This window comes from Centropristis striata, chromosome 9 (assembly GCF_030273125.1).
Source record: "Centropristis striata isolate RG_2023a ecotype Rhode Island chromosome 9, C.striata_1.0, whole genome shotgun sequence".
Lineage (NCBI taxonomy): Eukaryota > Metazoa > Chordata > Actinopteri > Perciformes > Serranidae > Centropristis > Centropristis striata.
In genome coordinates, this window is record NC_081525.1 from 28,060,312 (window position 1) to 28,086,073 (window position 25,762).

General features: G+C 39.6%; 1 long non-coding RNA gene across 1 annotated transcript in view; it reads left to right on the forward strand.

The window, feature by feature from the left end:
• LOC131977802 (uncharacterized) overlaps positions 1-25,762 on the forward strand; it is a 121,666-nt gene that overhangs the window by 40,633 nt on the left and 55,271 nt on the right. The window contains exon 2 of the long non-coding RNA XR_009394914.1: positions 15,882-15,981. This is a non-coding gene — a long non-coding RNA (uncharacterized LOC131977802). The remainder of the gene's footprint in view (positions 1-15,881; positions 15,982-25,762) is intronic.

Below are 25,762 nucleotides of genomic sequence, written 5' to 3' on the forward strand. Positions count from 1 at the left end.
GTTTGAAGAACCAATATTGAATTTGTAGATAATGTAGCGGAGATGAAACAATGACTGATCAGACGGCTATTAGCTGCATCCTGACGCTACTTGTTTAAAGTGCTTTTTCGCTCGCCTCTCCTCACACATAATGTTCTTTTAAGTGTACTCATATTGAATGTTGGGGAGATACAAATCTTTAAATAGCACTGTGGTGGTAGGAAGGGTACTTGCGCAGGAGGGGTGCAAAACAAGTTGATCTTTGATGTCTGTGTTTTACTTAACCCTGCAAAAGAAGCCTTGATGAGATTCCAGGATCGATAAATCTCAAGGGAGTACAAAAGATCAAATATGGGCCCTTTGTTCACTTCCACTTTTTCCTTCTTATTCCAGTCCCCTCGGCGGGTCTTGTGTGCGCCTGTGCACCCAAAGGAGCGTGTGCCTCTGCTCATTGGCTCCAGTTGCATTCTCATCCCTGCCCGGCAGCCGCTTCCATAACGTAATGATTAGTGTTTGAGAAAAGGGCCTCCTGGGGGTGTGGAAGCAAAGCTGCGGTTGAAAAATGATGTTCCCACACAATTATGTGAGGATAGTGTTGGATTCCACCCCTCTTCTCTGCAACTTTTGGTCAGCTGACAGAAGGAAGGAGAAAAATGCTCGCCGTTAGCAGCAGATTCAAAGTTGTGGTTGGAGTCAGCAAGGTGTGCCAAGTATCACAGCTGTATCCTGCAATCGATGACCTGGCTACCAGAGAGCCGGGATCAATGATGCCCTCCCTGTTCACACTGCAGGCTTCTCTTGTTTTTTTCTCATGGGCATGTGCTACAATCCTGTTTTTTCTTTGCTGAGCCTAGGTGGTGAGATTAGTTGCAGCATAATTTAAAGCAGACAGATGGAGACAGATAAGTACTGAGTTTTATATATTTATCTATTCAATGCAGATTGACTGCAAATACCTTTTTTTCTGTCAGCCAAATTTCCAAGGGCTGCTCATGAACATGTGGTCACGGGCTTAAAAAATATAAAGCGTCTGGCTGTCTCGCAGATTTGATCCTTTATTACGGGGTCAGGCAAACATGGCATAGCAAGAGCTAATTTCCGCCGGTTTCGAGGGCAATCGGCTCATCGGGTCTTTAAATCCCTGCAAGGAAGGAGGATTGTACTTAAATAGTGGCTGATACTCTGATGTCTGTTGTGTTGAAGAGGCAGAAATCACAGCTGAGTGCTGTCTGCTCGCTGTGTCCGCTGGCTAGAGTCTGCTTCTTAGATAAGTTTGAAGATGGGTGTAAGTAACTGGTGTGAATTTTAATGCAGATTGTTGATATTTCTGCAGTGCAATAATGTTTACAAGTTGTCACTATAATAGGGCTGGGTGATATATCAATATTAAAAATATATAGATATATTTTTCAATGTGATATGGAATCAGACCATATTGCATATATTGATTTAGTTAAATTTTTTCTTTCTTTATATATAAACACTGCCCGACGTGCCCGTACTAGGGTTTGTCATATTTAGTTATTTTGTAATGTTCGTTATTCTTTTCTCATATAAATGTATTTCTTTCAGAAAAATATTTTTATTTAAGATATTTTTGTTTTATTTAAATATGCACTTTATGGAGCTTTGATTTTTTTTTTTTTTTAAAGGTTCTCCTGTTGTTATACAGAATTTATGTTCACTTACATGAAAGGTTTCACTGAAACTACTTGTGACATGTCATATTTGACTTTGACTGAACATTTGCTCTAATTTGCTGATAAAAATATGGGGATATATATCGTATATCGATATTCAGCCTAAATATATCAGGATATTACTTTTGGTCCATATTGCCCAGCCCTACACTATAGGACTGTCACAATTTCAATTCTAAATCAAAGGTAGATTGAAATTAGCTTTTCAATTTCAATTATTTAAATTGGAAACATAAAATTTGACCTATGGCCTTAGTGTGATAAATGACATTCATATCACGCTTGATGCCATTTAGAGAGGAATTCTTAAAATGTAATAATTGTCAGGGCAACCAATGATCTGTGGATTTGAATTAAGACTTGATAGTCAAACATTGGCCAAAAAATGTTTCAGTCGAACTGTAACCTTAAAATCAAAAGTCCAACTGAATCGTGGATCGGAGACTTGTGATAACTCTATAGCTGTCATATAAAAAGTCATAGAAACAAAAGACATGTGGTGAACTTGAGCGCAGCGGATCAAGCCGGTTTAAAATATGGAAGCTGAAATCAGGAAACAGCTGAACATATCTCAACAAATTATTTGGATGGGTGAACAGGGTAATTGCTGACTTCAGATGTTTTTGTGGTGACATCACACTTTTGTCAAGATGAATTTAATTGTTCCAACCAAACCTACACTTAGTCATACCCTTGTCTTGCATGTTACGCCGCCAGTGGAGCTCAAATTCTAAACTTATAAGCTCTTGTCTGAATGATAATGAGACGTTTTCCAAGAGGGACCCAGTTCCAAAAAGGCATTGGGGCAAACGGGGAGCTTCTAATTCCCCCTCTGCCTCTTGGGTCTTTTGGCAAGCTAAGAGCTCAAGAGAGGGAGAGGTTGTGGGAACGCCATCTCCCTGCTCTCTATCCTAATTCTGCTGCCCGGCGCAGTCGGATCACGGGGCCACCGGCACAGCCTCCAGTGTTTCAAGTCTGATTAATCCTCTGATTAGGTTAATCCAGCTATGCTTCAATGGAGGGAAGCCTTCCCCCTAAGTCTCTTGCTCCGAAAGAGACTGTATTTTTCTTTGTATCTTTTTCTTTGTATCTGTTCTCTGAGGTTAAAGGTGTCGCTCTTTATCACACACCTCTCCTAACCTGAAAGTCTTTAAACTTTACATCAGGATTGTGTTTCCTCTGAGGATCTGCGCTGGACCGCCTCCTGATTTAATTTCAGTTTAATTTCTTTTAGTTTCGTCTCCCCAAGACAAATACCTCCTAAAACCTGTGTTCGATCGAGGCTCTGCTTATTGTTTAAAGAGACAAAAGCTAATGAAAGTCAAGTATGGGAAAAATGCTTTAGTGCACGCCACTGGATACAATAGGAGCCATTTCCTGATTTATCACCAGAGTTGGAGCAATGAATAGAAGATGTTAATGAAGGTCAAATGACAAAACGCTTTCTCTGGGTTCAAAGTGAGGTTGGGTCTATTAAATGCCCCCTCCCCCTTCCACCACACACACACTCACGTACCCACACACAAATTCATTTATTTAGCCCTCTGCTGCTTAATGATCGGCGAACATTTACTGCACACAGTGTCTCCTGTTCTACTGGATAATGTTTTTGTAAAGAGTTTCCACCTAATTAGCCTTTTTGCTCTCTGTAACACTAGATAAAAAGGATGTGCTTTGCTGATGTGCAAACCTCCCAGGCAATCCTCTGGTGTATTTAATAGTGCATTTATTTTTCAATAATCAAGCATTAGAGATTGGTAGTAATCCTGTTTTTCTTGGAATGCTGCCTTTGTCTTCGGAAGGACAAATTAATTTCTTTAGTTTAAGTGATTTGAGTGATCATAATCACTGTGATTATTCCTCCACAAAAGAGACTTGGGGGTTCTGTTTGTGTTTGCCTCACAGCAAAACTACTATCTACACGGTGTAGCATTAATTTTGAATAATTTTTTCAATTTGTGTGATAGGCAATTGTCCTGCATTTGTGCACTGTAGGAGTAATCAGAAACATTTGTTCCTGGTCATATTTCATGGCTCACCTGATCAGTTTTATATTTAAATACAGCATTTCACTGTCAAACATCTGAAACTGCCAATGAGCTAGTCCAGGGGTCTGCAACCTTGACTAACAAAAGAGCCAAAAAAAAGAGAAAAAATGTCGGAATGGAGCCGCAAAACAGCCTAACTAAGTCTAAATGAGCCTATCAACATGATTAATAGGCCATAATGAACATTTATTAATATGAAGAATGCAGCAAAGGCCAAAGTGCAAATAAGAGGCTGGACACCGAAGAAATATCTCAGGAAATTTGGAATCAAAAGCTCGCCTTGCTAGAAAAACTCAAAACTAGACTTGAAGTCTACAAAATTTAGAGGTTAAAGCACCGGGCCATAGACTTTCTTAAGTTTCATTAGCTATGATGCAGATTTTAGTTGCCTTTTTTTTAATGCCATGCACATTTTTACAATTGAAAAATACAAATTCCAATGGGCCGACGCCAATGATAAATAAAAACAAAAAATGTAAAGAAATCAGTATTCATTTCGTATAATTAATTTATCACAGACACAGCCTCAGGTTGCCTACCCCTGGGTTAGTCCAACCCAATTATACAGCAGGTACAGGTGTTGATCCAGCTTATCTTGGCCAGGTTGAGCACCTCAAGCCTAAATTTCTGTTAGACGTCTCATTTTCATGTAACTAAGTTGACTTTTCGAACTCTGTGTGTGTGTGTGTGTGTGTGTGTGTGTGTGTGTGTGTGTGTGTGTGTGTGACTTTGAAGAGTGGGAGGGCTGGCTGGTTGAAAGTAAAACTGGCACATAGTTCAATCATCCTCAAAGTAGAGTCTTTGAAGTTTGGTTTACATTTACGGCTTTTGGCTCGTTGTGTCACACGAAGTGAGTCAGTCGGAGGGAGCAAGTCGGAGTTAGGTGTCTTGACACTTTGACATGACACGTAGCTGCGGGTAGAATCAGTGTTGTGCTGTGAGATCAAGCCGGTGACCTTTTAGTTACACGATATATTCTCTCTAACATCAAGGCCACCCTGCTTCCTCTCCGGATGTAGGGCCCCAGAGCAACAAGCATCACTACTAAGTACTGCTGTGACACAACTCTGGTTGGATATCGGCCCTTGCAACCACAGTGCTTCAAGTTACACTGGGCACCAACCTAAATGGGCTTAAATTTTTAATTTGTGCTGGAGTACAGAGATCACATCTTGGGAGGATAGCATATCTGTAATTTATTTAAGAACCCCACAGAGGGAGAGTTATTTTGGAGGCAGAGAGCTGGAAGGGAAGTATCCATGTGGCATTTTTTGTTCAGCCCAAGGGGCTTGTAGGTAGACTCCACTCGGCAGTGACCTTCTCGGTGCTGTGGAGGAGCGCTGAGGATGAACATTCTATTTATGTTCCAATCCTCGGGTAAAAACTGTTGAGTGCAGAAACTATTTCTCTTCCATCCCGAGGAACAATGAAAATGTTTGAATAATTGATTTGAAGTTTTGCTAAAACTCTGAATCCTTTTAAATTTTACCAGAGAAAAAGTGATTCACTAGCTCTGTCACCCCACAGCTTGTCTCATCTTGAATTCCTCCTCCGTTTAAAGATGCACTTCTCTGAAGAGCGCAGTGAAGAGTGCTCAACTTGGTCAAACACACGTCACCTCCACTGGCTCTGAGTAAAAGCTTTGTCGCTATTAATTAAACTGGGCCTGATTAGCGCTGACAGGTGTGGCAGGTGCTCTGTTTACTCGGGCAGCGGCAACAAACATGCACGCAACAATCTGCAGTAATTTATTAAAATCACCATCAAAGCTGCCACTTATCCATGGTAGTGGGGTGAGTGTGTACTCAAGTGAAAGTGGGGTAAAGGGGGTGGGGTGGGGAGTCTGCTGGTGGTGGCACGCTATCATGCAGTTCATCCTTAATGAGTGTGGATTAGTGGGGATGATCCGGGCTTTGCAAAACCCCTGGTCTAGGGCTGGTGGAGGTTGTGTATGTGTGTGTGTGTGTGTGTGAGGTGACATCATAACTCAAGCCAGTTTGGAAATCTTTCCCAGAATTCTCCACAATGGCAGATAACTGTAATAATACATTGGATGAATTAGAGTGTCTGTGTGTGTGTGTGTGTGTGTGTGTGTGTGTGTGTGTGTGTGTGCATCTTCTCCTCTCCCCGCCAATCACCATGCAGTGCATCAGCCACCTCCCTCCCTCGCAGATGAGCCTAAGAGCTGATTAATATTTCTCTGCAGTGATTTACTCATTCATTTAATTATTTGCGAGCTGTTGCCTGCGAGGGGATAACAAAACATGTTTGTTACTCTTTTTTTTTTTTCTTTTAATTTCTCAACATTGTATAAAGAAGAAGCATAGACATGGGGAAAGGGAATTAAAATGTTATGATTATTTCATGATTGGACTACGGAGTGTTTTTGTATACTTTGTTTATAATACTAACCCCTTAAGGCATGAATTCCTGAGTGTGCTGCTACTCAGGGCACAAATAATGCCCGCGCTTACAGAGGGTTTGGAGAAGCATGTGACTTGGGACTGTAACATCACTAGTTTGAATTGGCATGCTGGAAGTTCAGTCAGTGTCTGCATGGAGGAGCATGTAAATGAGTTAAAGTCTTGCTCGGTCCTTTAGCAACTACTGATGAGCCTCTCTTGAACTTTGCAACTCAACCAGTGAAGCTGCTCATGCAAGCAGGTAGAGGAGCTGGGTTTCCTTTAAAAAAAAATGATAATACCAGTACCAATACCAGTAGTCTTGATGTGATACAAATCCCAGTAGAGTAGGTCATTTTATACCTTTTTAATTACTACTTTATTAGATATTGGCATTTGAATATATTCAGTTGCATAAAATGCCACCATCACTCGTTCCCATCAGAATAATTTTTTACCCAAATACATTGAATGGTGAAATACACCACTCTCAACTTCAGCACACCACACACTTTATTGGTTGTAGCTGCTGTGATAGTGGGCCAATCACACAATGCATTAAATAAAAAAAAAAGTTTGCTTTGATCGTCTACAAGCAAAACTAATAAAAATAATCTTTTTTTCTAGATGTGGGTAGACAGTATTTATGTTCACTTAAATAAATGGTTTTAGTAAAATTACTGTGACATGTCATATTTGACTTTGACTGAACATTTGCTCTCACTTTGTGATAAAAATATCAGGATAAATCGTATATCCATATTCAGCCTAAATATATCAGGATATGACTTTTGGTCAAAATTTTTGGTAAAAAAATGATCAATTACAGGTTTTTTTCAAAGTTTCAATACTGCTGGATACCATTTTGGTTGATATCTTAAATGCATTAGGGAAGAGGACAAAAGTGTCTTTTTAAAATGTTCTTCCCTAAATGATTGATTCCAAGCTGGAAGTTGAAGAGTCAGGAAGTTGCTATTTCACAAAGGTCCTGAAGCTTTGGCATTCCAAAATAAAATAGCTGATGCCCTAGTTTTGACCCCAAGCTGTTGACTTTTCAAACACCCCATAGTCTCAAGTTCAATGACAGCCATGTCTTTCCAGCCAGTTGCTAATCCAGAGATTTTCAGCAGCCACATTAAGACCTTACAATAATATGTTTGCTGTCAGAAATGAAATATGGGCCATTGACACAAAACAGCCGGGCCATTCTTCGAGTCAACCCTAGACCTTTACTGTTGCAAACACAGTGCACACACTGCAGTGCACCCGATGGAAATCGCAAAGTCAGGCAACAGTTTGAGTAGCAGCCATAAACATGTGGCCTGGGAGATGATTTATAATAATTAATCCGCTGTGTCCAGTCCCAACAGCCTCCCACTCTAACCCCCCAACAATCCACCACACACACACACTCACAACCTCCCCACCCCCTAGCCAGTCAGGCTTGGGAACACAGCTGTGACCAGCTCGGCGCCTTTCCAAACCAATGTCACCAACGTCCCTATCGAAGGACATCGAAGGGGATTTAGTCTGTCTGTCTCTCTCCCTGTTAAACCTCCTGCACCTTCACAATGGAACATGCGCCGTACTTTATCATGGCCATCATATCATGAACCATTAACATGAAGGCCTACAATAACATTATTTATGGAGGCGTTAATATTAATATCGACCTGTGTGCTGTCAGGCGAGTTGATTTAGTGAGCGCTGGAATGCCGGGCCGTGTAGGGGTGGCAGGTGGACTAATTGAATATCAGTCATGGCGTACAGCATGCCGATAGACACTCACTCACCATTGAACAAGAACACGCACAAATGTCCAATCTATACATGCCAAAAAACGTACACGCATGACCTCACTCAAACTCCTGAACTACCTCGTGTGCACAGGTGTACATCAGACAGACTTTTACCCAATGTTGCATGGCAGTAATTATGACTGGGGCTTTGCTGAGAGCATGTTAGTATAATGGAGGCTTTTGCACTTATCTGCACAAAACAGGCCTCACTAATGAAACTTCAGTCAGAGTGGCTCATTGCTGGAGTGTTTCATCTGCGAATGGTGGTGTTTGAGTCTACGGAGGTTGTCTGACGGAGCACGGAGGTGCAGGATTAGTTAGCAGCCGTGGAGAATAATGAGGAAGCAGGACAAAGGCACTCTGGTTGAGTGTGGAGTTTGTTTTTGAAGGCAACTCTTGCCAGTTTCACTGATTTTGAGGCCATTTGACGCAAAGGGTTTTCACAAAATATGTTACAGGAAACTAGTTGAAAGGGCTTTCTTTGTGCATCTTCCAGCAGCGTTACAGCTGAATCAGCTGCTTCCTAGTTTGAGGACAGCCGACTCCTAAGCGAAAGCACATTCATGGACCTGCAGCCTTTCATTTTGCAAACATTTTCCTGTTGGTTCACATGCTGTATGTACTGGTCGTGCATTAATCCACACATGAATGAATGAACTGGAATGAATAAATGCTAGAAACACAGGGGGGAATTGTTTTACTGATGTGATGTGAGAAGATCGATCAAATTGGCTCTTTCACAGTGTTTCCTTTTTTTGAACTCGTTTTGTGCATTAGAGACAATAATTGAGATAATAGATTTCTTGCAGTGATCCTAATCTGAATTAGAGTGCGGTAAATGACGTGCATTCAATCTCTCTCTGCATATTAACCATGTGCTGCTGCAGCCTTAACATTAATCTCACTGCAATCAAATTGTTTAAAGTAACCAGGGTGCTTATTGAAACATGAGTCCAACATTTCTGAAAGGGCTTAAGTGAAGGCTTGGGCTGTCACGATAACCGCAATATGGCAAATGCACTATTGACAAGCCAACCGCAGGGGATTGAAGCAACTGCCACAACCACTATGTTCACGTTTTTTTCTTTTCTTTAATGTGTAAAGGTCTTTCTTGTTTTATACTCCAATGTGTATGAGTTGAATGTTAAATGAATGAATCATAAATTCATAAGAGTTTATTTTCCAGCGGATAAGGGGGCCATTTATGATTTAAAAATGGAATCGCTTCCCTTGAAAACAGGCTAAGGAGTTGGTTTCTTAACTTAAGTTACATTGTGTACTTAAGTTACATTGTGTACTTAAGTTCTGTAAATCACATTTTTGAACATAACTGTAGTCCGATGACCCTTGTAACTACTTCACTTCCGACATTAACATACATTTATTTACTGTTTAAACTGTGTTTTATAACGTCCTGCCAGGAAGTTTTCTCGCCCTATACCTAGGTCAGTGGTTTTATAACATAAATCCAAAGAAAATGCAGCCTTTTTTACAACCGTGAACCACACATGTATGTATAACGACTTTTGCTATTATTAGAATGTGCCGCTGTACCGCATAACGTGTGCTGCGATATCTACATACGTGTTGTAATGGGTGGTACTGACACACGACCTGTTCGTTCGTTTAGGTTGGAGATCTTGTTGGCTACATGCTTGGAAAGGGATCAGAGCCTGGTGAGATAATCAGTTGATTGCATTCTGCAACGCCACTGGACTTTTGATAAAACCATTAGATAGCCCTTTGAGACTATTGTTAAGCTAGCTGGTTAAATACGCAATTGTATAAAACAAAGAAATAGTACAAGGAAGACATGAAGACATTTGGTCATTTGCAGTCTTTTGTGGGTCAGAATGTTGCCTGGAGTAGATTGGAATGCATTTGAATGACTAAAGGAGGTTATTATCCAATGAATGTCTCATTATTTCTTTGTCAGAGCCCAAAGGGGCCTTGAGTGGTGCCTCAGTGCCTTTTCTAAATGGCTTTGAATTGAAACAGTAACTTCCATGAGGTTGATTCTTCTCCTCTACATTTGCATTATTTTAGCATTTAGCCAATGCTGTGAACCAGAGCAGCTTACAGTGACTGATCAGGCACAGACTTGTTCAAGGACACTACATCAGGAGGGCACACAAAGCTGTTGACAGCATTTCTTTTCATTAGGACTCGGGTTAGGATTCTCAGTCACCCAGGCGTTTTTTTTCTTCTGTAAACACATAGTAAAAGTGCTTCAAAATAATATGCTATCAGAATAAGGAATATGAGAATGTACTGCAACAAGGTTGAGGTCGATTCATTAATGATTTTACTGAGTTCCAACAGTGTCTCTTTGCACCGTCAAGGTCAGAAAGCTTCCATTCCTGGTAGAGAAAGCAAAGCTGAGTGGTATGCCAGAATCTGCCAGCTGTTTATTGCTTGATATAATTCAAACTGAAATTAATCTTATATTACCATCTTTTATATGAGCAAAGAAATCAGAGAGAGAGAGAGAGAGAGAGACACGATAAAGTTACACATTTTGATCCCATCATTCCTTACTCAATATCTTCATGATTTCACAATTATATATATATAATTGTGAAATCATGAAGGCATATTGATTTGTAACTTTATCACCTCTTCCTTCCTAATGTTTTGACAAATCTGTAACTTTTCAGGATGGAAGAGAATGTAACGTTGCATGTTGTATCAGCCTGACAAAAAAATCCAGTCCAACGACTTAAAAGCACTTATCTTTTTGCTAAATACTTGCTCAAATGTTTTATTCATTTTTAAAAATGAGAGATTTAAATTTGGATTGCACATGAATTCACAGAAGCAGCATTTAAGCTCTATTGTTTCCTCATATTCCCGACTGCCCTCCTCTCTTCCTTTTCCTGATCTTATTTCTCCACTTGTCATTTCCTCTCTATTCCACTCTCTCTTCCTCTTGGCTCGCTCGTTTGTCTCCACCCCCATTATCTCCTCTCTTGTCTTTTCCTCTCTGCTCATCCTTAATTCTCCTCCCGAGTTTCCCGCCTGCCTTCTCTTCTGTCTTTTCCTCTGGCTTGTGTTCACCTGTCGTTTCCTCACTGCTTTCCTCTCCTTCAACTTGTCCCGTCTTGACTCCTCCTCTCTCCTTCTTGACTTACCTTCTCCTCCCCTGTCACTGTCTGCTCTCCTCTCCCTGAACTCGTCCTCCGCCCCACTTTTCCTCTCGTTTTTCTCCCTGACACATCCCTGCTTATTGATTACCTGAACTTCAACCCCCCCCCCCTTCCACTCTGCGCTTCACACCATTTTCCTCTCCTCTCTTTTCATCCTCTGCTCTCTTCTCTTTTCTCTGATAAACATTTGGTTTTAATTGCTTCAGGGCATTACAGTCCTTTTATGCCTGGAGAGTGATGGAGGATGAGGGGAGTGGGTGAGGTGAGGACAAGACAAGAAGACCTCAGGTGCCACCGTGGCAAAAAATAAATAAATAAATAATTCCAAGAGAAGAAAAATCTTTTTACTTTTGTCAAACCGCAGAAACTGTATTGACATTTCATCATCTGAGGTTGAAATGTGCAGTTTTTCACTTCTCTGGCAGCAGACCTGTTGACATTTGCACAGTAGGTCAGCCTTGCATTTTTTCTTACTTTGGGCTTTTATTTTTTCACGTATGCTCAGTGAGTGAAAGTTCCCCTGTTCTTACTATTTTGAATGTACCCTATGTGGTCACGTTGCTGGAGAGAAAATACATGGACCCATTTCTGAGCATGCATGTTTTCATTTCCCAATTTGCCATGCACCATGATGCTCGGCCATCTGTCTCAGCGCGGTGACTAAACTCAATGCCAATATGTTGCAGGGTCATGAGAAAACAAACCGGAGCTGCTTTCCACATGAGTGGACGAAGCATAACTTAACCCCCCGATCCACGGCAAAAAAAACAGAGCATCTTGCTCTCACCTGCATGCTATTGTGAGGACGCCGGGGCGATATTTCCACTAAGATGTTGATTTAAGATGAGTTTTAGCTTCCGTGCTGTTCGGCCAACCCTTCATTCCAGCTTATTAATGGCGACTCGCCCAGCCAAGGGAGTGTCTCATGCGACGGAGGAAGCGGTAGTGCAACAGCGTGTGTGCAGTGAATAAATGCTGTACATTAAACAAATTCCCCCGCGCTCGTCTTGGCAGCCAGGCGTGTGGGAGGAGGAAGTATTGCAGAATCTGCCTCACTTTTTTTCTCTCATACACATGCAAGCATGCACAAGTGTGCACACAGCTACACCTGCATTTTTTTCCTTTTTCAGATTTTTTTGTCACAATCACACCACATCAGTGCTGCTTGCTTTGAGACCCACAACATGCACTCCAAAAAATGTTTTGTTGAATGAACATCATTTCATTATGACAAGTGGTTGCACGAAATAATTTTATCTGAATCTAGATATTTTTATTATGTTGACTGGACTTATACATTTTAAGTAAATAAAAAAAAAATGATATCATGTAATTCTTTCTCAATTATTTTTGAGTTCATTTTACTCAAATTTTCTTCGTAAATCCAATCAAACCCACTTTAAATTAACTTAAATAAATTGTGTGGAGTTAAATAACACATGATTTCTATTAAAATATGCTTAAATAATATATGTAACATTTACTAAGGGTCAAAATCATTTTTTTCAGTGTGCAAAATGATGTACATACACTTTACTCACATGCATACCCTTACGGATTTATTGAGCTTCATAAGAACTGTATTTGCCCCCATATGCACTCTACATCACCTTCACACACCCATGTTGTAACACACACATGTACAGATCCATGCCATAAGCTCCCCTGTGCTGCAGTCAGTGTATCAGGGGATTCTTCTGCAGCCAGCCTGTTAGTTGACACTGATTGGCCAGCAAGGGCCGACCTCACCCCAGTGGCCTGTCAGAATAAAGGATCATGTTGACCGTTGGCCGTTGAGGTAATAATGCCCATAGAGGATGCTGGGAGACCGTCTACCAGCAGCATGCAGTTCCTGAGCCAAAGAAGGAGGGGGAGGAGGAAGTCAATATCAGCAGACTGAGGACCGTTAGGAGACAGTAGATATTTGTTGTTGTTCTGTTGCCAAACACAGCATAAAGTTGTCTTAACTCTATGGAGTCTGGGGCTATTTTGTCCATTTTTGAATCCTGTCTGTATACACCACTTAAAAAATGTTTAAATGCCATGTTGGTATATTTTTTTTCAGCACAACCTCACCTATATGACCTAATAATAATTGAGTCTTTATTCTGACTTACTGGATCAACATTTTGAACCAAAAAGAAACAAAGAAAAACCAACATAAATGTGATCTTGTGTGTGATCCTGTCATCCAACTCTGGTTTTTATTCTAGTAGGACTCGATTTTATTTGTGTCTTGTGTGTTTAGTGTAACAATTTTGGTCATTTTGTGTATTTTTCAGTCATGCTGTGTCTTTGTAAATAATTTTGTGTTTTTCTTGTGTCCTTTTGATCATTCTGTGTCTTTTGTTGTGCCTTTTTTTGTTATTTTGTGTCATTTTTTGTCTTTTTTTTTTAGTCATTTTTTGTCTTCTGTGTTTTTGTTGGTCGTTTTGTGTCATTTGTTCCTTTTTTAGTCATTTTGTGTCTTGTTATGTCTTTTTTAGTCATTTTGTGTCTTCGTCTGTGTTTTTGTTGATCGTTTTGTCTCCTCATTTGTTCCTTTTTTATTCATTTTGTGTCTTTTTTGGTCATTTTGTGTCTTTTTTGGTAATTTTGTGTAATGTTGCAAATGTTTGCAAAAAACAAAGGTTGCACATATAACATTTAAAAGGGTTACATCCATTACATCTACAAAATAGCTTGTGTCCAGTTTATATATCATCATCAAACTGAAACTGGCCTCATGGAGTTTACAGCCACTTTAGAGGTAAATTTACAGTAGGGCTCCACGCTGCTTTGTTTTCTAGTCTGGATGTGATGAAGAAGTCATGCTTTGGAGCTTTTGGTGACTCCAGACATAATGTCAGTTTTTATGGGACTTTTGATAATGTAGCAATTAAAAATTACGATGAAATTAGGTATACCTTAAGGCTCAACACAAACAACAGCATCTTTGCCCCACAAGAAGAGGGTTGCAGGTTTGAATCCGGCTTAAGGCTCTTCTGTGTGGAGTTTGCATCTTCTCACTATCATTTTTGCATTTATGTTTTGTAAAAAATCACTGTTAAATGTACTAAACATCATATCTTTAACAAAAATATACTGCAATATTTAATGGTAAAGTTTTTAATTCATGCATTTTCATTTATAAAGTATTTTCTTTTCATTTATATGGCAGAACAGCATGTCTTTTGATGGAAAAACCTTTTATTTATACGGTAAAAAATGGAATAAAATGGCAGTCTTAAACGTGAAATCAACAGTGCTAATATCTTTTTACCGTAATATTAAAACAAGCTCTACCGTATTTATTACGGTAAAGTTCTGCTGCCGCAACCACAGCTGCCGGTTTTTTACTGTAAAAACAACAGGTTTTTTAATTATTTTTTTTTACAGTGTACCTCAAAAACATTGCAAAGGGAATGCTGGCAGTTTTTGTTTTTTTTAACTTTCTCTGACCTCTGTACACCGTAATTACTGTAACATCTGTATATTCACTTCAATTAAAATGCCTATGTTTTATTTAATTGCTTCTGAATTTGATAGTATACTGTTGCTGAGAAGACTGACCATTTAATCATAATGGAATGTTTTTTTATAATTAAAAAACTTGATAGGAATATTACTTATTTAACTTAAATTAAACTGAAGTTGATACTTTATTTTTTAAATCAAATCTGCAAGGGAAGTTCAATTTCAGCATCACACCCACATGATGCAAACATCCAGAGTTCGAGTTGCTTTAAGGAGCAGAGCGCTCGACGGTAGCAGCACTCAGCATAATTCAAGAATCAAAGCATGAAAACATACATAGACGTTATGCCTCGTGGATAATGATATAGCATGAGCATTGCATTTGCGCTTGGTATGAATTATGCGTTCTCATTACTTGCACTCTATCTGCATAATGATTTGATGGTGGTGTGCAGAACTTGCATAAATATTGTATTTTTAACTCCCTTTTTTCAACACAAGCTTCAAATCAAAACTGTGTTAATTTGACCACAACAAGCACTGCACACATTGCATTTGGGGAAGCTCTATAGAAGCCTCAGTGTCCGTATTAATCGATCATGCCCCTGTCTTGCATTCCAGCAATGATTTTCATATCGTTATCTGGAAGAAGACTCTGGGCGCAGGGTAATGATGAGCTCCTCTGACCTTTTAACTGGAGATAACCTTCCTCAGCTGCTCAGTAGAAGCTCCTTAGGGGTGGACTCGTGGCCGCCCACAGCTGCAGACTGTACTGAGAGTAATGACTGAATATTGAGTGAGGCTATGATGCAGTAGACATGGCCTCCAAATGCATAGAAACTCACACAAGCATGCATTACATTAAGAAGCGCAAAATAGGTCGATATACAGTATGGAGTCATTTATAAGCAGTTGAAATTACAAAAATAAAGCTCAAACATAGATACATGCCTCCACAGATTATGGATCTGCACATGTATTGACCACACTCATGCACACACGTACACACACATAGAGTTGGACCAGGCTCATTAAAGATGTGAAGGAGAAAATGATCAAAAAAAAAAAAAAAAAAAAAAGCCAGCAGGGATTTCATGCAGATTCGCACTCCACCGCTCTCAGGCAATCAGCAGCAAGCCTCCTCTTCGCCCGAGAACTGTCGTCCTGTGGTCACAAAGGGCAAGGAGTAAAGAGAGAGAGAGAGAGAAACTCATCTCAGCGTTTGTCCAATTCCCCCACCTACCACTTGAGGAGGCAGTTCATTTAGTAGTCCCTTTCATTAATGTTTCTCTTTCATCTTTCTCCTCTTTCTCTTTTTCTCCCTCTCCCCCTTTTTCTATCGACTTTAAAGGTACAAGTGAGCGAGTAACAAGAAGAAGAAGAAGAAGAAGAAGAAGGCGCTCGAGCAGCTGAAGATATGAAGCTAAAGAGGTTTTGAAAACAACCCAGTGGTAAGTGAACGCCTCATTTTTCGCACAGTGCTCCGCCACATTAGGAAAGTCATTTTGGTCTCCAGAAGGAGTCTCCCTCCCTGCATAAACACTGATTTTACATTGTTGGGCTCAAATCTACCCTTTTTTATTATCCTCAGGTCTGTCTGGGTTTTTTTTTAGTCCATCTAGCTCTTCCTCCATCTTTCTCTGCCTGTGGTTACAGATTTTTGATAGTCACAGTGTGGTGTAATCCAGTGTGAATAAGATATTTTCTGTCCATGTCCTTCTCGTGTTTCACACCACTGCAGATGGCACTTAATAACTGTCTGAAACAACTCTGTGCTTCAAAACACTGAATCGATTTTTCGATGACAATTTCCATTCAATATGCAGCAAGGAAAGCCTCTTTACGGTGAAATACTTCACAAAGTAGGGCTGCGACAGAGCCCCATCCCTGATTAGGAAGCTGCAGAAAACTTCTATTTGTCAAATTTATTTATTTATTATTACTGTCCCTAATGGACTGTGGCACACTGTACAGAAAGCAGGTAATTAACAGTAGAGACAAATACCCGGAAAAATACATTTTTAACAATAGAATCATCTGAATTATCACTAAAGTCATTGCCTTCAATTCACAGTATACACCGTTAAAAACAAAAGGTTATTTTCCTGTAATTTACTGTATTAATTTTGCAGTATTGTATTATTTCTTTTTTTCATTAAGTGCAAATACCATAAAAAAAGTAAATTGTTTTTTTGTTTGTTTTTTTACAAATTATTCCATAAACTGGAAGTTGAAATCTGTAAATTAATAAATTAAGACAACTTTCTTTTTTTTCTCTCTTTTTTAAAAAAAGTAAAACTGTTAACCTTTAACAAAATTATGTAAAAAAAAAAATGGTTAAACATCTTGCAGCAAAAGTTGCGAAACACTTACTGTCATATTGAATTAAAATGAACTATTCTACAGATATATAATACAGTTATTTACCGTATATTATCTGTATTTTTTAAGAAATTATCAATGAAATAACTTAGGGATGTTTACTGTTATATGATGGTAATAACAGTGTTTAGCAACTTTTTCACAGTGTACATTTTCTGTGCACTCATGTCAACTATTTTGGGCAAAGACATGCACAAAACTGTGAAAGTTTATTAAAGTTGGGTTGAGAAGTGACACTGCAGGACCTGTGTCCTTATTTTCCCTTCCTAATGATCCCCATAACACGACACACCTTCCGTCATCTTCCTCCGCATATTTCCGTTCTCCCGGTGCCAAAGCCATCCGTCCATATTGACAGCTGAGCTGAGGCAGAGAAGGAGAGAGCTATCATCTACCTGTCACAGCCAGCTGACACTGAGCCGCTCCTCCTGTATCTCTGCAATTCTTTCATTCAACAATCCGCACTGGTGGTTTCCAGACCTGGAAGCTATCACACATCAGTTTAGAAGTGTAATGTACCCAGATGCTTGACTTTTTCCAGCTTCATTCATATTCACCGCTCTTCCATACCACTAAGTGCAGAATTCATTTTAAAAGCTTTCCACACATACTCGCTTTGAAATTGATTAACTAATTATTTTTGCACTGTGTGCATCCTCTCGAGATTAAAAGCTTTGTAAAATAGCATCCCAGGACTCCTTTAATTGAAATCTGCTTTTAATTCTACCCGTATTGTTTATTTATTTAACTTTTATTTTACTGGAATATTCTCTTGAGATTAAAAACATCTCTCATTCTGGGAATTCCTGGACAACATGACAGCACATTCGACTGATTAAAAATGATGCACATTGATCATCGTTCACATTCTTGTACTTAATATGTTAGGCAATATGGACCAAAAGTCATATCCCAATATATATACGATATATATCCTGATATTTTTATTGCAACGTGAGAGCAAATGTTCAGTCGAAGTCAAAATCAAATTTGACATGTTACAGGTAGTTTTATTGTTGTATAGGTTTTTTTTAATAGTTTTATTTATAACTACAGGAGTACCTTTTTTCAAATCAAAGCTCCATAAAGTGCAAATTTAAATAAAAAAATATCTTCTATCAATCTAAAAATAGCCTATGAAATAAAATAGGCCAATCTTTTTCTGAGATAAATATATTTATATGACAAAAGAATAACGAACATTACAAAATAATTAAATATGATAAACCCTAGTAAGGGAAGCATTTATATATAAAGCAGCTTTCCTGGATCAAGGATCACAGCTCAAATTTGAACTTTATCGATATATGCGATATGGTCTAATTCCATATCACATTTAAGAAATATATCGATATATATTTTCCATCGCCCAGGCCTGTGTGTCACTCATATCAGATTATTAACCCCAAAACTATTATTGTTATGTACCTCTTACCTGTAGTTCTATTAATCAATCTTGATTCATTTGGTGTGAGTTGTCATGTATTGGAGATATGCCTGCTTTTTCTCAAATATAATGCAACTAAATCACACTCAGCTTGTGATGTTCAAAGATTTTTTTCTTTCTACTGAACTACACTGGCCAACCATATCACTGCACACTGACACAAGCACCAGCCTCTTGTCCATGAGTGGATGCACGCTTCCTACTCTGTGGATAAAAATGTTAACAGGTGTAGTTCGGAAGAAAGAAAATATTAAATGAAACTTTTCATAGCAAGGTCTGTGGATTATCTCGATCAACCGGGTCATAGTTTGTGGAAAGAGACATTGCGGTTGAGTTTTTTCAAATGTATTATTTGGGCACTTTTAGCACCTGAAGCGATGTGCTATCTAGTTCCATTATACCCAAGATAAGGTTAATATCTCTAAAATTAATATTTTCAGCACTCTGCCACTCACCCCAAAGCAATCTAGATTGATAAAAAGTACTACTGGAAAGAGGTAAATATGTTTTTTTTTTAATTTTGGGGTGAGCTGTAGCTTTAAACTTTATTTTTTTTTACCAAAATGAATGGCATTAGGGAGAAACATACACAAAAAATGCGATTCTTACAAACCGGTAACGATTTACAGAAGACAATCGTGTGTGTTTTTAAAAAAAATTAATAATAATCATCCGTTTTTGTTTTTCTAATGCAGTTATCAATTTTCATAATATACCTCACCATTTAATTTATTGGTGCACTGTATGTCTGTGTAGATGAATTCTATTCATCCAGATCAGGGATGGGCAACTGGAGGCCCGGGGGCCGCTTACGGCCTGCACCCTTATTTGAAGTGGCCCTCAGTACAGCTACATGCATTTGAGCATGAAATCTTAAAAGTTCAGTGTAAAAATGCACAAAATTACTTCTTGCAATTAATGTTGGTCTGCTGTTCTTGCACTGAAAAAAAGAAATCACAGTAAGTGGTTATTTTTTATTTGCTTCAAACCTTTTGTATTCCTATTTATACTGTTATACACTGCAAATTATTTGGTTCTTAAGAGAAACCAAACTTAGATTTAGAAGTGTTTGATCATTTATCTTGTTTAAGAGTTAGTTTCTTATTTTAAGCGTTCAGCATGCTTATTTCTAGATTTAATAATCCTAATTTAAGAAATCTTGTCAAGTGAAATTATCTGTCCATGCAGCAAGATCATTTCCCTCAGATTTAGTGTTTTTATCTGGTTTTTAGACACACCTTTTTTTTTTTTACAGTGTACATGCATTTGAGCATGAAATATGTTAAGTTACTGCACTGTAAACATATTTAAAATAGCGATTCATCACATCTGGTTAAATGCACGGTCCTATATGTGGCCCTGTGGTAGTGTCCATGAAAAATTGTGGCCCCCTCCAGCATTTAAGTTGCCCATCCCTGATCCAGATATTACTGTGCACCGTCAGATCATAATGTAACCTCTCATCGTTTGGCAAAATGTCCTCATCTCTACAGCTCCAGTCCAGTGGATAGTTTAATTTCGATCTGAAATATCTACTGTAGTTGACTCCGCTGCCATTACATACACTGCACACCCCGTCCTCATTTCCATATCATAACCTGATTATTAGTGCTGCTGGCAGAGCGCTAGACATGCAGAAACTGCGGATGAGTGCGAGCTAATGGGTGTCAGAGCAGATGCAGGCCCAGACTTCCCCTCTCCATGTGCAGGGGGTGGCCTGCTCCTCGTCACCTCGCCGCCGGGGGCCACCAGCCTCATATTAACAGCTGTATTTGGCACATTGGGCTGCGATGAGAGTGAGGCCTCGCTGACCTGCTTCATGTGACTGCAGAAGTGGTTGGAGAGGCGAGATAGCACATCTGGACCCCCCACAATGGGCTCAACAAGCTGGAAACTGAAAGAGCACAGCGGTGGTTTTACTGCCTCACTGTGTTTCTTTTACACATCGGCATAGGGGTTTCTGAGAAATGTCTTTTTAATGTGAAGCAGGAGGTGATTTCACCTGTGCAAAGCTTTAATACAAAAAAGACACATTTTGATTAATATATTGATTAACAATAATCACAGGTATTCAGGTACCTTGCATAGCAAAACTTTGTATTTTAGGGATATACCCTGATTGCTTTTCTGTTAACTCTAAGTGTAAGACTCTGATCAACTCTGGCCTCCTACAGAGACTGAAGTATCCTCTAGTCTACACAATCTTGGATTAGAGAAATGCCAAAGTGTGTTGCATTAGAAAAGCTAATCTATGTAATTAGGGGTAAAGTGCAAGAGATGTGGGCACCCTTAATGGACTTTCTCAAGCAACAGTAGATTATGTTTATCTGTAAGGCTATGTGTAACAATTATTATTTATTTATTTATAATATGTTTTATTATTTTACGTATGTACTTAAAAAAAATAATATATATGTATATATATATATATATATATATATAGTATGTTTGTGTATGCAGCGAGGTTTACTTGCTTTTCGTCTTGCAATTAGTGTGGGAAGTGTTGATGTATTTTGAATGTTCTTATTGAAAATTAATAAAAACATTGTAAAAAAATAAATAAATATATTGATTAACGTCACTGTATCACCAGTCGGACAGCTTTTTCACATAAAATAAATAATCATTTTATGTTTACATTTATTGAGGTGGTATGAAACTAGAGTCTAACTTCTTGTCTTTCAAACCATATATTTCGTGTGCGTTAGCCTCGGGTTTACCAGAGTCGGCTAAAGGACACTAATGCCGGTGAATTAGCCGTGTGATATCTTGTGTCACAAATCGGACACTTCCATCTCCTCACTGCAGAACAATGGGCGCTGCTGTTTTTGGGGGAGAAATTGAATGTTTCTGGGCCCATGGGTAAGCCAAATAAATATCAGCATTGTCCTTCACAATAGAGTACACACACTTTTAAGGCATAAAGGTTATCACAAATGTCGCCCCAAGCGTTATAACTTTCTCTCATCAAAGTTACTTTCCTATTGTAATTAGAAATGTTTATCTCCATTTACAAAAACAGAAAGTTCACAAGTAGATTGTAAAATATGTACAAATCAATTGTACTCAATCATTTTCAAAATGCTCATGAAAACAAGTTCATCGTTGCATCCGACTGGTGAAATAGTTACTATATTCATTCTGTATCCCAAAGTTTCCTCAAATGATGGAAAGCACCATTTTTGTGGCTGCAGATGCTCTCCTGATCAATTAAAGAAATGTTGGCTTATCTTACAGAGGTCAGGTGGCACCTACGGCCAACAATGCCAATGATGTTGGCCTAAAATCTGCTTGGTTTCTTGAATTTACATTGTAAATTACAGAGGTGCAATAAAATCCCAGTGTTCTGGCTTCACTTCAGGATACTTTACTGCCCAAACAACAATATAAACATGAGCACATAATAAAGCAATCTTACCAATAAAAGGATTACACGATGAAAAAGCACATTAAAAATATATTCTACGTAACAACGAATAGATGTAAAAGCATTGTTCAATAAAGAAGAAATCATTACACATAAAGGAATAAGGACATTGCACATTAAAAAGTCAGTTATGGCAGCAATGACATTACACCCACACAGCACATTAAAATGAGATTGGTGCCTTACATTGCTGCATGCCTTACATATTGATGAGTCTAATTGCAGGCGGATAAAACACGTGTTCATGTGTCTCTGACAAATCCTGACTATTATTCGAGAAACAGGCAAAACCATTTTGCAGAGCTGCTTCAGGTCTTTTACAGAGCACCATTAAGCCTCCAGCAAGGATACCTTCACACTGATAAAAGGTCATCAGTGTTAGATTGCACTGTGCCGCCAGGTGTAATTTCCAAGTTTTAGTTTGCCCAACAATAACATTTCCACCTCCAGAGAGGGAACAGCATCTAATTGGACAAAATGTCATTGACTGTAATGTTTGATGTTGTTTATCCCAACTAGTGAGGAGAGAGTTTGCTTTTAAGGATGGTAATTTAGTTAGATTTGTTTCTGGTTCAGTACTTTGGTGCAAAACATTTCAGCCTGGCCTCCAGGGGCCACTAGTAGATGTTTTCTTGGTTTAAAACATAACGTTAAGAGAAGAAACCCTTTATTAATCAGCCCACTGAGATTTGTTTGTCATTGGATCTGTTTTACTTCCAAAGATCTATCTCAGTTTGATGCTTACCTGTGCAATAGAGCGCTTGTTGCTGATTCAGGTGCCTCCCTCTACAGGGCGGGGTGCTGTGGGGGGTTCTCTGAGCCTACCTGACTTGGCCAAATCCCTAAGGCCTTTGCACCTGAATGCACATGCAGCAGCAACTGTTGGCTTAGCTTTTAAAGACAGTTTCTAAGGAAAAAAGAGAGCAGCAGCTTTTAAGTGGCTCCTAGGATGTTAGCAGCACAATTAAACAAAGCTCTGCTAATCTTTACAGCTGGCGTCAAGAGGCACTGTGTTCCCACAGAGCGGTGCATGGCACTGGGAGTCTGACAGGCTGGATAATGTGCCCTGCGAGCTGCCGCCACCCTCATCACAGCAGTGCCTTCAAAGCGCACGTACTGTACTCCCAACAACCCCGAATATACATCATAAAGAGAGAAGACAAAAAGCACAGCGATGAATTAGCATTATTCAATTATATACGCTCCACTTATTTGTAGCGACATTTAAAGAAATGTAAATTGACCTCAAGTTTGAGGTAATGAATTTGATTATGCCAGCACATGTAATTTCATGGCATTTGGGAATGAAAGATGTTTCGCCTATTACACTTTCTACACAGCGGTGGTGGAAAGTCATGCAGCGTGATGCATTTTAAAGGTCCCCTTTTTGTTTTATGTCTTGTATCATAATGACAGAATTTTCCATTTTCTTTCTTTGGAACTTGGAGCACATCCAAGCTTAATTTATGCCATTACTTGTTCAGTGCAGCTCAACTATCAATTCTGACAACCTGTTACAGGTTGAACTCATCTATACACTGCTTTTTATACCAGCTGGAGGGCTCTGGCTGACCCTGCCAACACTCAAAACTTTAACACTTAGCCCTCAAGTACTTTGCAAACTATCCTGCTTAACTTTGGGGGAGCTGATGGATGAAAATAAACAACCTGCTGATGTGTCCTAATATGAAAGACTTGGATGGAAATTTTTAGGGTGGGGTGGGGAGATGCTATCTTAGGTCTATTAATGCAGTCATTGCTGTGTTGCCCCGGGCCGTAGGGCCTAATCCAGAGGAGGGAGAGTGAATGGGACTGTGGCTCGGGCTTGCCAGACCTACTTAGGTTCTGGTTGAGAGCACAGTGCTGTGTGGGCGAATCTATTCTGTCCTGGGCAGGGCACAGCATAAACATTGCCCAGGGAACGCAGGCAGGCAAGCAGGCAGGCATGCAGGCAGTCAAGCGGACAAGAGCAAAACTATAAGGATGGTTGCCTTTAATTTCCTTTCCACTGACTCCCCTCAACTGTCCAGGGCCTGAGAGCAGGAGAGGGTAAAGAGAGAACAGCGTGTGTATGTGAGTGGAAATTACCTGTAGAAGCGATCTTTTTTTCCAGGGCTTCACCAAAGTATGTACTGTTATCCACCCTCCTCTGTCTGTCTCACACAACACACACACACACACACACACACACACACACACACACACACACACACTCCATCACACTCTTTCACGGCGAATCTGCCCCGATCCATCCGGTTGACGGCCGTGAAGCAATGACTCGCTAGCTCTCTTACTGTCTTTAAGTGATCTGTGTTTGCTCCATGGCACTCTGGCGCTCTGACCTTCTGACCCTGCGTGTAAACAGAGCACCGCTGCTCCCCCTCCCCATCCACTACCCCGCCACCACCATCCCCCACCCTCCACTACCAAATAAGGAAGACGGAGCCACTGAGAGCCAGCAAGTCGGTCAGCCAACCCACTGAGGAGGCCATTAGTGAGCCAGCAAGCCAGCGGAGGGGTTGGTAGAAAACCACCTCTGGCATCACTCATCACTCCTGGCCTCTCTTGCCTCACCCGCCTCTTCGCGGTGCAGAAACACACACACACACACACACACACACACACACACACACACACTGCCAGGATGTGCACAAACACTCGCTGAAAGGCACACTTGCATCCAAACACAGCAGCATGCGCACGGTGACCCGAAAGCGTTAAAGGCACTCAAATGCACACACATACAGTAGGCTGCATACAATGACACACATTGAAAGGCACATGTGCTTGAATATACACATTGTGAAGGACACGTATGCACACACAGCACATTAAGAATCACTCAGAGGCACACGTACACAAAAGACATATTCATCGGACGCTACACGCACACAAACATGTACACAGAGTAATGACATATTACTACATAAAAACACCCCTGCACACAGCATAAATTATACACTGTGCTGTTTCAGCAAACAATAAAAGATGTGTTTCAAACTTTGCTGAAAGATGGATTTACATGGTGCTATACTATTACAGGTACTTATCACTCAGTAAAAGTGCTTATTACTGCAGTAAAAACAAGCCAGCACAGAAATCACTGAGCATAATAAGGCAAGAAGACTTTTAAACGCCTGTAAGCAGAATTTAGATTTAACATGCTGATATCTGGCCTTTACATTTAGTCAGTTTTAATCAGAACCTCATAGGATTCTGTTTACACCAGTAGTCATATCATGCCTTGATACATTTTGGGATACATTTTATTTAAAGAGACACAAAAAAATATCTAGAAATCGCCTGAATTAAAAATCTTATTATTGGAATGAAATAAAATGGTTTTTTTTTTACTTTTCTTCTACATACAGCAGCTGTAGTAATGTTGGACCACCAGCATTGAGTATTGACATGACTATCTGATATACAGCGTGTAATAACTCTACACATGATGCACACCAGTGGAGAGCATATGAAACCTTCACTAGTTTACAACATTCACAGTTAAACTAACTGTCTGCTCAGTCCAGTAATGCCAACATGGAAATAGAAATATACTGTAGTAGTGGGCACCGTATAAAACCACACTTGTCAGTTTAACAGTATTCACAGGACACACCGTTAAACACAGTAATACAAAACACTCCCTCCCTGTCTGTGTTTTGGCTCCTTCTGTCCTCGCTCTTTCTTCTGAAATTCTTTGGTTTATTTAGCTGCACTCTTTCACCTGCCTCCAAATGTCAGCCGAGTTCAACAGAGCTGGAGGGAAAACACTCTCCGAGAGAAAGCCGTATTGAGAGTGAGCCCGTTAAAAGAAATGCAGGAGGATTGAAGGAGAAAGAGAGGCTGGAGAAAGTGTGTGTTTGGTAATAGAAAAATCCTCCAAGAGGGTTATACTGACTCTAATGCATTATACTAACAAATAACACTCTGTGATTTAGGCGTTTATCTGATGTCTTCCCCACAGAGGCTATTG